Raw genomic sequence first — 11,969 nt, forward strand, 5'->3', positions numbered from 1 at the left:
GGGTATAAAGTGTGGCACTGAACTGGAACACTGAACATGTCACTTGTCATCTCCAAGGTCCGAGGGCGCAGCTGAGCCTCACTCAGCTCTCCTTTCTTTCAGCTGATTTGGGTGCAGCCTCAGGAGCTGATCATTTCAGAAAAATTGTAATATTATTGCCTTAGAAGAATAGCAGTAAGTTGTTCTACAAGTCTCTAGAAGATTAAAACATCAGCAGCAAATAAACTTGGTGTGGGATTTGTTTGACATCACAAGTAGATCAGAAATTATCTCAGGATTTTCTCTGAACTCTCACATCCTTTAAAAGAGACCCTACACCATTTCTTGAAACATCCATACCTAATGTTCATTTGCTCCTATTTCAGACTAAAGATCCTGGTGCAGATATAATGTATTTTAATTTAGAGGTGAGAACGCCAATCAGGCTTGTGGGGAAACCTCGAGAACTGATCTAACTGCAAAGAGGCCACATTTCCCCTCTTTTATTTAATTTTAAATCCATCACTGCCTATTATTCACCTTGTTAACTTCAAGTATTTATAACAAGTAGGCAGGCCTCAACGCTTCAGCAAATACTGCTTTTCAGGAAAAGCATCATTACACTGTCCACAGAAGAATACCAAAGAGCAGCACACTTTGACGTGGTGCTCTCACAACTTCATCTTAAACATCGACACAAGTCCTTATCAGGCAGAGAATGTCAGCCCAGATGGAGCCACCTTCTGATCTACAGCGATGGCTCACTGCTGCTGTGGCTGTCAGAGTTCAGTGACTGTCTGCACTAATCGTTGGTGCTAATACCTGTCAGCAATTAGCAAAACCAGCCCTTTGCAGCACTGAATTCCACGCTGCGTAATGCTATTAATCTACAGCATCAACTCCTTGCTTTGATGAGTCTGATCAAAGAGCAATGGAAACCCCCAGTTTTATGACACAGAAACAGGCAGAGCCAAATTACATCCGAAACTGGAGACTGGTGCCCTCCCTCTGTCACCAGGCCCAAAATGGATCAGTGGGAGCATTTATCCAATAGTATCCCATGCTGCATCCAAAGCAGCAGGTTGAGGGAGGTGATTCTGCCCCTCTACTCTGCTCTGCCACCAAGTCGATCAGAGGGATGGAGCACCTCTCCTATGAGGAAAGGCTGGGAGAATTGGGATTGTTCAGCCTGGAAAAGAGAAGGCATTGGGTGACCCAACTGTGGCCTTCCAGTGCCTGAAGGGAACCTACAAGGGAGAGGGAGAGAGACTATTTCCAAGGGCCTGGAGTGATGAGACAAGGGGGAATGGCCTCATACCGAGAGAGAGTAGGTTTAGATTGGATATTAGGAAGAAATTCTTCCCTGTGAGGGTGGTGAGGCCCTGGCAGAGTTGCCCGGAGAAGCTGTGGCTGCCCCATTCAAGGCCAGATCAGATGAGACTTTGAGGAACCTGGTCTAATGGAAGGTGTCCCTGCCCATGGCAGGGGGCTGGAATTAGATGATCTTTAAGCACCTTCCAACCCAAACCATTCTGTGATTTTACAATTCTACAGTCTAGATGCTCGAGAAGAAAATGTCCAAGGTTAGGCAGAAGTCAGATTCATACCAAAAAATGCAAAAAACCCCAACCCAAATAACAAACTCTCTTTCAAATACAATTTTAGTTTGCTTTCTCTTGATCTGTTATTATATGCATTATCAGAACTGGCAGGATCCTCTTTCTGTTAGTTCAGAATACACAGAAAAAAAGTTAGTTACATTATAGCATTGTTAATCAAATGTTGCTAAGACTTAAGATTCCCAGCTGTGCAGAATTCTTTCACATCACTCAAACATCTTCTCCCAAAGTTATCACAAAAATGCCAACTTAGAAAAAAAAAAAAATTAGGAAAAGCAGTTCAAAGGATGCTCCCATATAAAAAATATCCACAATTAAAGTTATTATGAGAAAATTCATTGATTTTTAGAACCAGTCTACCCAACAAATAGCAAAAAAAGCAGGTCAACCTGAATACATTAAAAGATTAAATCCTATTTCCTTAACGAATGTTTTGCTTTTTCCAATCTCAATGCCAAGTTTCTTATAAAATAGATGAAAACCACAATTAAGACAGACGGTTGAAGAGGCAGCAACACCAATACTCACTATCAGGTAAGGAAGCAGAGCAGATGAGTAACACTTTCTCTCTAATTAAAGTAATTTGGCCTTTTTAAATGAAGAAAAAAAGAATCTGTACAATGGGTAAACACAAATGAATTATTTAAAGTGTTACTGTTAGTATACCACACTAAAAAAACCCGTTTCAAAAGGTGACTTGGCTAAAATAAGTACCACAAGAACAACAGCATTTAGGTAGCAGGATATATCATTATTCAATCTACCAGATGAAATTTTAGAACCCCATCTGATCAAGAGTTTACGTCTGCCACCCACTGCTTATATGCAGACTGTCAATCACTTTGATGCCTGTTGATCTCATACAACCAAACCGTTGGCTCTAGAAGTTTAGATACTTCCATTTGACAAAAGTATTTCTTGGCTGCCTCCCCTTGTATTTTCACATCTTCGATTTCAACACCTACACAGATTGATCTGCATTATCCTTTTACTTCATAAATGCAAAGGAACAACTACAGTTTATTTACAAAGTGAACTGTCAGCACATTTGACAGCTCCGCAGGAAACATGCCCAGCAAAAAGACATTACAATTCAGCAGTCCCCTAGTTTTACATCCTGACTCTCACAACTGTATCCTTATCTCACAGTACAATGGAAATAACAATTAATATTTATTAAAGACTTTTGCTGACCCAGCAACACACACTGCTTCAGCAAATGGCACACCAGGTTGTTCCTTCCAAGGTAAAACTGCAGCAGTAGGGAAAACTACAGGACAAGACCTCTTGAACAGACACGATGCCTCCAATGACCTTGCCAGCATTTTCTTCCATTAAATTCATACCTCAGTGAGAGCCAGAATCTGGGAGCTGTTTTTCTTTCTCAGGTGATTTTTCAAGCTCAGGGTACAGTACAGTGACATGGAACTGGCTTTTCTGGCAACAGCTCACTATTGTGTTAAGAACATCTTCAGCCTCAAGCAGGCAAAAGTGATGATTTTAATGTGAGAGCAGCTCATCTGCACCACAGATTTCTAAGACTGCATCTTTATGGTAATGAAAAATATCCTGGCGAAGAAGACTCAGTTCATTGACAAACACCTTATGCAAAGCAAAAATGTTTATTTCATTTGTGTCAGAGCATGGGGTCAGTGACAGAAAACCATTGGGATGGCAGACATCACACTCAACGTCAGTCATTTCATGTGATTTTAAAATGGCAATGAAAATTCCAAAGAAAACCACCCTCTGTACTGGGTGGGAATGTAATTTTTTATCGACTTCTTTAGGAACTTGTTTAAGTTTTTCTTATGTTGAATCTGGCTTTGGAAACACTTTTAAAGGACTAGTAAAATCGTATCCAAAGAAGTCAAATTGACTGCTGTTTACCATATGGAGTATTACTCAATTCTCCTCTTAGCAGTAGAAAACATGAACATAAGGAAGAGATTTGCAAGGCAGGGAATGTTCATATGAAACCCAGAAGTGAAAACTCCTTCCCTCCTTTTTTTCTTTCTGGATTACGCATTGTATCAGGAAAGCAGATTTTAGGCTACATTTCAAGACTATAAAACAGAGGATTTGTAAAGAAATATGTTTTTACAGTATCTCTCACCTTATAGACTCTTTGCAAAATCAGCAACTTTATAGAGATATTCCAGATCTATAAAGTAACTATGCTATGCAGAATTTTTACAGATCTCCAGCTACTCAATACAGTTCTATTTGCTATGTACCTTCTAACATTAAATTGTTTCTCAATGGTTTTCTTCTGGCATGCCAAATTTCCTTGCATTCTTTCTGGGTATCCAGCCTTTATGCGGGTGTACTCCCTTCCTAGATCCAAAGCGTGGCAAGTTTTGAGATGTGTTTATGGCCAGGAGGTTTGGAGTAGCACAGTACTTCAGAACTGGCACAAAGAGGAAAAAAAACCAACACCCCTGGTCATTCCTGTCTGAAAACACCAATATTTACTTGTTTGCTTGCTTTAAACCCAGATTGCTGGTGCTCACTGAAGCTCCAGGCACCATGTAGCTCATGGAACAGGAATCACAGATCATCTCTATCTCCATATCAGCCTGTTTTTGTGCATCCTGCTCTGATGAAGGTGGCAGTGAAATCTCTAGAACAGGCTATTGGCTACAGCTGTACGGACAACAATGTCACTCTTTAATGGTGGACATCACAAGAAAAGTCACTTGAAGACACAGCCTTTGAAGCTATTTGTGAATATTATTCTCCTCCTATGCCATTTGAACCTCATAAAGCAATGAATTTCAACAACGGAAGGCTGGGGGGAAAAAGAAAAAAAAGACATCAGTTCACCAGCAACTTCTCATTCCACGTGAAGAATGGGGAGTAAAGTAAGTTTTGCATGTTGAAAACAAACCGTCACTTGAATAACTCCTCCATGGAGAACAAATTTAGGGAGTTTGACTGCACTGTTGCCTTGGGCTGGGAAGTTTCCCCATGCCTGTTGACTATATGGTGTGCTAACACTCAACACGCTCCTGATCCATGCCTGGCCTCAGGCAGGCACTCTGAGGATGCTCTGCCAATGACCAGTCAGCAAAAAACACTTGCCATGGTCTCCTCCCTCCTCATGCCCTTTTCCTGGAGATAATTAAGGCAAAAACCATCCAAACCAAACAATTCAGCCTACTTTACGCATTTTAAAGGAACAGAAAATGCACAAGCCAAAATACATATTGGTCAAACAACTCCAGATAAAATTTATTTTCACTTTTACTTGGAGAGTTCCAACCCTGAAATGACTGGCACTGCCCCATAACTAAAGTTTTTAATGATTTAATGCCAAGCTAAAAGCTTGGTTTCATAGTACGTATGTTATAAAAGCAAACATGGTCTCCACAAAATAAGCATCTTCAGTGTTTTGCAAAAAAGAACATTCTAGAAAATGATAACAAATCAATGTATGAGGCAAATGAAAAAAAAAGTGAAGTTCAAGCAATAAATTCATCAGCTTCCCCAAAAGCAAGTGTGAACAAGCAATAGTGCCTTGCCATGAATGTTGTTCATATTTCTCCTCATTAGGCAGAAGGTATTTTGAGGTAAAGAATTTGTTCCGTGATCATCGCTCTACTTCACTGCTCAGAAATTTGAAATCAGAAATTTGTCCTTTCATCTCTCCACCTCCCAAAACAAACCCCCCACTTAAAGCTTCTGAAAATTACTGTCTGCGTGACAGCTTTCACTTGTTTACTGCAAAATATTTGTTTCTATGGCTAGATAAGTGAAACTGCAGATCACACTGAATGTTCACAGCTGGAGTTCCAGCAGGGATCGTATTATTTAGATAAAATAGGAGTTTCAATACCAGAAGAACCACATGTAACCCCCTTTTCCCAGTAAAACAGGCAGACTGATACACCTGGCTCAGTTTAGAAGCAAAGCCAGAAGTTTCTTTCAGTCACATAGTTCAGTGACATATAGCTTTAAATACATCAATATATTCCTCTTCTAGCTTACATTAGGTAGCCACACATTTAAATGAAGATATACCTTAAGGTTTAAAAAGTCTGCTTATATTTAAACTGTATCCTTTTCTCCTTTAAAAAAAAAAACAAAAACAACCAACCTAATCTGGAAAGAAAACGGGGAACTCATGAGCTAGAATGTAACTCCTGTAGGTTGGAAAAAGTAATTGGAAAATTCCAGCCATCACTACTCTAACTATGGCTCCATTCCGTTAACCAGCAAACACAAAAAGTTTCATATTAGCAACCATGATCAAGCTAACACATGCAGTAAGCATTTCTAGGCCTATACTTAAGAAAGGCCTCCCATTCCACTCCCTTTTCTTTTCTGGAAAGAATTTAAGCACATTATTATGTGCTTAACTGACTAACTTAGAAGTATAGCTGCATGGGTTTTTTTGCTAAAGAAAAGCAGGGAATCAGAAGTTTATGCACAATCCTAAATTCCTGTCAACAGAACAGCAAAATAGTTATTTCTGCCATTCAATCTATACAATTCCAAACCTAAAATGTTACCAGCACCTCATTTTTGTGCATAGCCTCTGTATGCATTTCCATCTAATAGTACATTCAATAGGGTTTATGCATATCAAAAAGCACAGCACACTTTAAACAACTTTGAAGACAGTTTGATATAACTGCCTATAAAAACCTATTTTGGCTAAGCTCAAGCCACACTAAAAAAACCCCAACAAAACAAACTAGTGATAAAACTCGCAATAAAATTTAACTTATCAAGCTTTAAGAATAAAAAAAAGGCCCCAAGTACGTAAGATAAACATCTCACTTAAATGAAACATTAAAATTTATCTAAATTCAACATTAGAATTTATTTGGAAACTATAATGACACAGAAAATAGTTCTTCCATTCATGACAACAGAATTTAAAAAGCACACAGCTCATTGCTTTTAGTTCTGGGTTGGGAGCCAAACCACCTACATGAAGAGTCAGAGCTACAAAGGAACTTCAATGCTAACAGTCATCTTCCAAACCACGTAAATCATAAATATTACATCAATTCTGCATCTACAATTTATCAATGCTGCATCACAAAAATTGCCAGCTGATGCATTAATGAAATTACTCTAAACACAGGTCTCTGAAAGCTGATGCATTACATCCACGTAGCCACCCACAGCTCTGATTCAGACCATCCAAATTCAGTCTGGAATTATTTCCTGATGAAAATCAATACCTAACTTTTGCTGAGATGAGTTGCACTATTCCCCAGAATCTTCAAACAGATGAATAAGACATTTTTGCCTGTATTCATCCATCAAGACTTGTCATCCTTAAAAGAACACCAAAAGAAACCAAAACCAAAGTGACACAGCAAAACCCTGGGCTTCCCTTGCTAAGTACCTCTGTGTAGATATGTGTGCTGTAATTTTCTAGCTATAAAAAATATAAACCTTTTCAAAATTGGAATCTGACAAGATTTCCAAATGCCACAGGACTGCAGCAGTTTTACAATGAGACTTTTAACTGCCAGGGAGGAGAAAAGAAGACAAGTATTTTATATTTCTCCTATGACGAGAAAACAGCTACCATGAAGTGGAAACTGAAGTATTTTTCAGTTATTTAAATCCTAAGCTACAGCCAGATACAGTTTTGTGGGTTGGTTGGTGTTTTTTTCTGAAATAATTTTTATACTGACAGATTTTGCAGCTCAATATATGACATCCAGCTTTGCAGGTGATATCCACACAGATACATACACTGACTGGACATGTACCTGGTTTTCCATTTTGTGCCCTGAACAAGCATCTAAAATCCCTCAAATTACATCTGAAACCTGGCATTCAGTAACACTGCCATATGAGCTGTGTGTTAAAATCAGGTACCTTACAAGTGTCTATTTGGAAAGTTCTTCCCATTCAGCATTGCAAGCTAATTTAAAAAAGCTCAAATTCCTGCTACATTCAATCTCCAAGGCGTGATTTAGCAGACAAGCATTTCTAAATAAAAATCTTGGAAGTTAGACACAGTTACAGTAAGTAATAAACACAACTACTACCTGCAATTAGGTTTCTATTTAAAATCTTAACTTAAATGCTAAAAAATTGTATTCTGCTTTGCATATATTGCGAGTTATTGAATGCTGCATTAAAAAAATCTGAAAAAAACATTTTTCCAAAGAGGGAGGAAATGCTTTATGTCTTAAGAAAAACAGTTGTTAAAATGCATAAGAATTACTCACCAGTCTCCAGAGACATTAATTCTTTACCACAAGCCTGACACACAGACAACAAAACACACGTAAGGATGTGAGGGACGACCCTTTTCCCTTGGAAGCTGTTTCCCAATGAGTACTGCACAACCCTGACCCAGAGGAAAAGCAACTTAGCTGTCAGGATTGCTAGACTCTGAGAAAGCTGATACCAGAGTGATGTCATTTATTCCTGAAATGTTACTGCAGCTCCAAACTATTGACTCTCTCCTACCAATAAAATCTCATCCTCCAGATGATGGAAAACAAAACGTTTAACAACAGGATTAAGTTTCAACAGGAGCTAATAGTACAGATTTTAACGTTCTATCTTGAGGTTAGACAAACTATTACAGTCAGAAAAAGCAAAAAAAAAAACCAAAACCACCACCAACAAAAAAGCCTCAGATGTTATCTAAATATGCTCCTCTAACTAACTATCTCCAATCTGAAAAGATTTGCTTTCTGGCAGCAGTAGTCAGAAAACACTTTGAGAGGTGAAGAGGAAGAGCAAAGACTGGCACTACAGCATTGGGCATCTGGCTACCAAGCTCCAGCTAATTCAGCTGAGAAGTTCTTGGCCTGGCAGGGTGGCCTTCAGCCAGGTCACCTTTCTCCCTTTTTCAAATTCTTTCTGCCCCAAGATTTGCCCCACAATGTAAGCTCAATCCTCAGGAAGTACTTGTACAATTCCATTGTGAAACATTTCTTTTGGATGAAAAGGAAAAAATAATAACGAGCAAAATCACAAGCCTTATGTGCTAAAATCAGGAACTTTTAATACTGAAATAGATGCAGCCAAACTGCTAATGCAGGATGTGAAGCTATAAACACTGCAAAGAAAGGAAAGAAATGATCACAACAGGCACTGCAGGAAATTTCTCTACAGGAAAGAAAAACCAGGGACTAATATTCTACTTTAAAAATATAAAGCAAGAAGGAGATGAAGAACATGAATAAATTACGTGGTACATAAAATTCACTTTAGTAAGAGTAAAAAGCAGAGTTGCAGGGATGGCTGGGGTCTTCTACAAATCCCAAATTTTAGACTAGAGCACAGAAATCTTTCATACTAAAATCCTGAACATCAAAGATCATCTTCATGAATATTTTCAAATCAGCGTCACACACATCTTTAAATATGACAGCCCACAGATTTCCAACAGTCCTGAGCCAACACCATGCTAATTTAGAGCTGGTTAGTAATCAACGGGGGCACTGAGTGGGCAAGCACTGCCTTCAGTCAACTACACTGAGGGCAGCGCAAGCCCTTCTGCACAGAGCAGGCCTGGATTTTTATACATTTATTAGTAAAAATATGTGCACTACAAAGAGACAAATCTTGCAGAAAAAGGATGCAAATTCACAAGATAAATCACTACTTTTTAAAAAATGATCCCACATGTGCAAGATGAGAAATTCTAAGGAATGCATAAAGTAACAAACTAGAGGGAACACAAAAGCCTTCAAAGTAAAGAAATGGCAACTCAAGTTAAAACATCAAAAACATTCTTCTGATAGGAAAGAATAAGGCCTGGGAAAATACCCCAAAAGTGGCACACAGTCAGAAAAGGCTTAAAATGGGGATCAAAACCAGAGTTATCCTTCCTCAGTTTTCAGTGTGAACAGCATCAAAACCAGAAGCTGGGCGGCAGAATGAACTACAAATAAACGCACGGCACAAGCTGCCATGGGGGCTAGGAAGAAACTGGTTAAAGAGAAGCAGCCAAGTGCAAGGCCAGGACTCAACTGGTGCACAGGACACTCCTGCCAGAATCCTGTTCAGAGGTAATGGGTGAGATCATCAAACTCTTCTGTGTCAGAAAGAGGCTGGCTTCAAAATCCACAAGTGCTAAACCCTGAAGGCAAGTGACCTATTTTCAAACAATTTCACCTGTCACACTTAGAATAGCAAAAATCTGGAGTGCAAAACCTGTGAAATGCTGTTTCCAAAAAAGTACAGAATATGAGACTTGAGCCAAATACTAACAATGTAGAAATGAGTTGGAAAATTGAGGAGCTTTACCATCAGTCATGTGTTAAGTAATCAATATTAGAGACTGTGCCTCCTTTTCTTGCTCGGCACATTAAATTTACAGAACTGATCCACTGCTTGAAATGAAGTTAGCAATCTTTTCCTCCTTTTTTTGATAGCATATGATAAGTTTTATAGAAGTAATTAATCTCCTGTTAGCTCTGTGGCATTTAAAGCCTCTCTTTGTAAGAGATGTGCTATTTCCAGAAGAATCTAAATTTCATTAATAGCCTCCAGCCCTGAGTTCAGTGTTAAGATCTGATGAAGCATTAGCACGTGATGTTGGAAGACAAAGACCAAAGCAGCTGGAAGAGGGAAGAACCACCAGTTCTGAGACACAGTAGCTTACCAGAATGTAAAGGCTGATTTTGAAAATCTTAATATTTAATTACACCAACTTCCTGTTTTTATCCAGTTTTCAATTTCATTTAAAAAATAGTTATTTCATAGGAAAAATGACCATTTCTGAAGGCCTTCAAACGGAGATTGCAGTCAGTGCTGAAGCATCATCATTTTAAACGAAGAGCTTAACTTCATGAAAATATAAGATAGCTAAGACTCATCCTAACAGTCTAAATCAGAGTAGGACAACAGGACACAATTCATCACTGTTGAATGAGAGTCATGCACTGTTCCACTTAACGTAATTTGCTATTCTTCAGAAGAAAAATTTTGGTTTTTTCAGCCAAACCAATACAAAGACAAAACAGCATAATTGGGCTGAAGGAGCAGGGGAATATGAAATTGCTCTGGGCACATGTACAGATGACCACATGGCAATCTTACCTATATTTTCCACAGAATGTAGGGGTTTATGTTCACGTCTAAGTTACTAAGGTCTTTACCAAGTTATTTTACTCAGGTCTTTAGACATCTGGTTTAGGAACGTGCTTCTGATTAGTTCAACAGGCTGCCTTATGGACAGTCAGTGTAAGTGCTGTAATATACAAAAACCTTAGATCAAAAAGATGTCACACAGGAATGAGGCTCATACAAAAATGTCAGATGAACAAGACTCTTGGTGGTCATCAAGTTCAACTCCATGCTCAGAGATAAATCCAATGCCAGATCAGATTGCAAAGGCCCTTCAAAAATCTTCAAGAAAGACATGGAATCATTCTGTGCTCAAGAGGCTTGGGGTTTTACTAATACTATTTTAATCTGTTAGAATGTACTTTATTGCAATTTATGACCACTGCCCTTTTTACAGTTCTGAAAAGTCTGTCTCATTTATAAAGCCCATGTAGTTAATGAAAGGCTGCAGTTAAGTCCCTGCTTTTGTCTTCTCGTCAGGCTAAACACAGGAATCCACTTCAGCTCTTCTAGCACATCATATATCCTGGCCCTGTAGCCTGCTAGTGCTGGACTCATGTTTGTCTCCCTCTCTCTCTCTCACACTGATACGACCGAGACCAGACAGATTATTCCAGGGGTATTCCAAAGCAACAAACTGATGGGAATAATCACCATTCTCCCCACGGCAGCTCGACAGTTAACCTTCATCCCCATTCCAGCACGACATCCTGCTCCTTTCCCACCAGGACCCCCCCCCAGGCCATTTTCCAGGATGCTGCTCCTCCACCTGCACGCCTGCCTTTGCTGAACTCCAGCATGTTCCACTCTGCTCACGCCCCCAATTTGTCGAGGTCCCTGGGGGTGACTGACCTGCCCTCTGGCATTCTGATCCCTCCTCCCAAGGGTGCTGTTATCCAGGAACTTGCTGATGGTGCATTCCTCGATTCGCTGATCAGTGTTAAAATAGTTTCACCCCAGCAGCAACTCCAGGAAAGACTCCTTGTAAACAGCCACTGATTTGAAACTTCAGACTATCGACTGCTTAAGCCTTATGGTGCAATCAATTCTTCACCATTCATCCAATCCATACCCCACACTTAAGATACAAAGGTACCACATGAAGATAACATCAGAAGCCTTGCTGAATGTAAGCGGTTTCTACTGTTTCCCCCCTCAGTTGCAGAGGCAGTCATTGTAGGAGGTAGCCAGGTTGGTCAGGCAAGATTTTTCCTTGGTACACCCATGTTGGCTGTTTCCAGTTACCTTCCAGTCCTTCACATGCCTAGAAATAGTTTATATAAGAATTTGCTCTTCAGTATTCTCAGGGAAAGA

At 39.4% G+C, this 11,969-nt stretch overlaps 1 protein-coding gene across 16 annotated transcripts in view; it reads right to left on the bottom strand.

Annotated features, from left to right (window-relative positions):
- PLEKHA5 (pleckstrin homology domain containing A5) overlaps nucleotides 1-11,969 on the bottom strand; it is a 163,212-nt gene that overhangs the window by 79,861 nt on the left and 71,382 nt on the right. For 3 of the 16 annotated variants that reach the window (XM_017736666.1, XM_017736664.1, XM_017736663.1), the window contains exon 1: nucleotides 7,799-7,923. The exons of 8 other annotated variants lie outside the window; for them this stretch is intronic. The gene's annotated coding sequence lies outside the window, so the exon portion shown is untranslated. Of the gene's footprint in view, nucleotides 1-7,798; nucleotides 7,926-11,969 lie in introns of those variants that run through there. 5 more of the 16 variants (XM_017736668.1, XM_017736673.1, XM_017736667.1 and 2 more) reach the window with 3 other exon arrangements.

The sequence above is a fragment of the Corvus brachyrhynchos genome, unplaced genomic scaffold, assembly GCF_000691975.1.
Source record: "Corvus brachyrhynchos isolate BGI_N302 unplaced genomic scaffold, ASM69197v1 scaffold246, whole genome shotgun sequence".
NCBI classification, from domain to species: Eukaryota; Metazoa; Chordata; class Aves; order Passeriformes; family Corvidae; genus Corvus; species Corvus brachyrhynchos.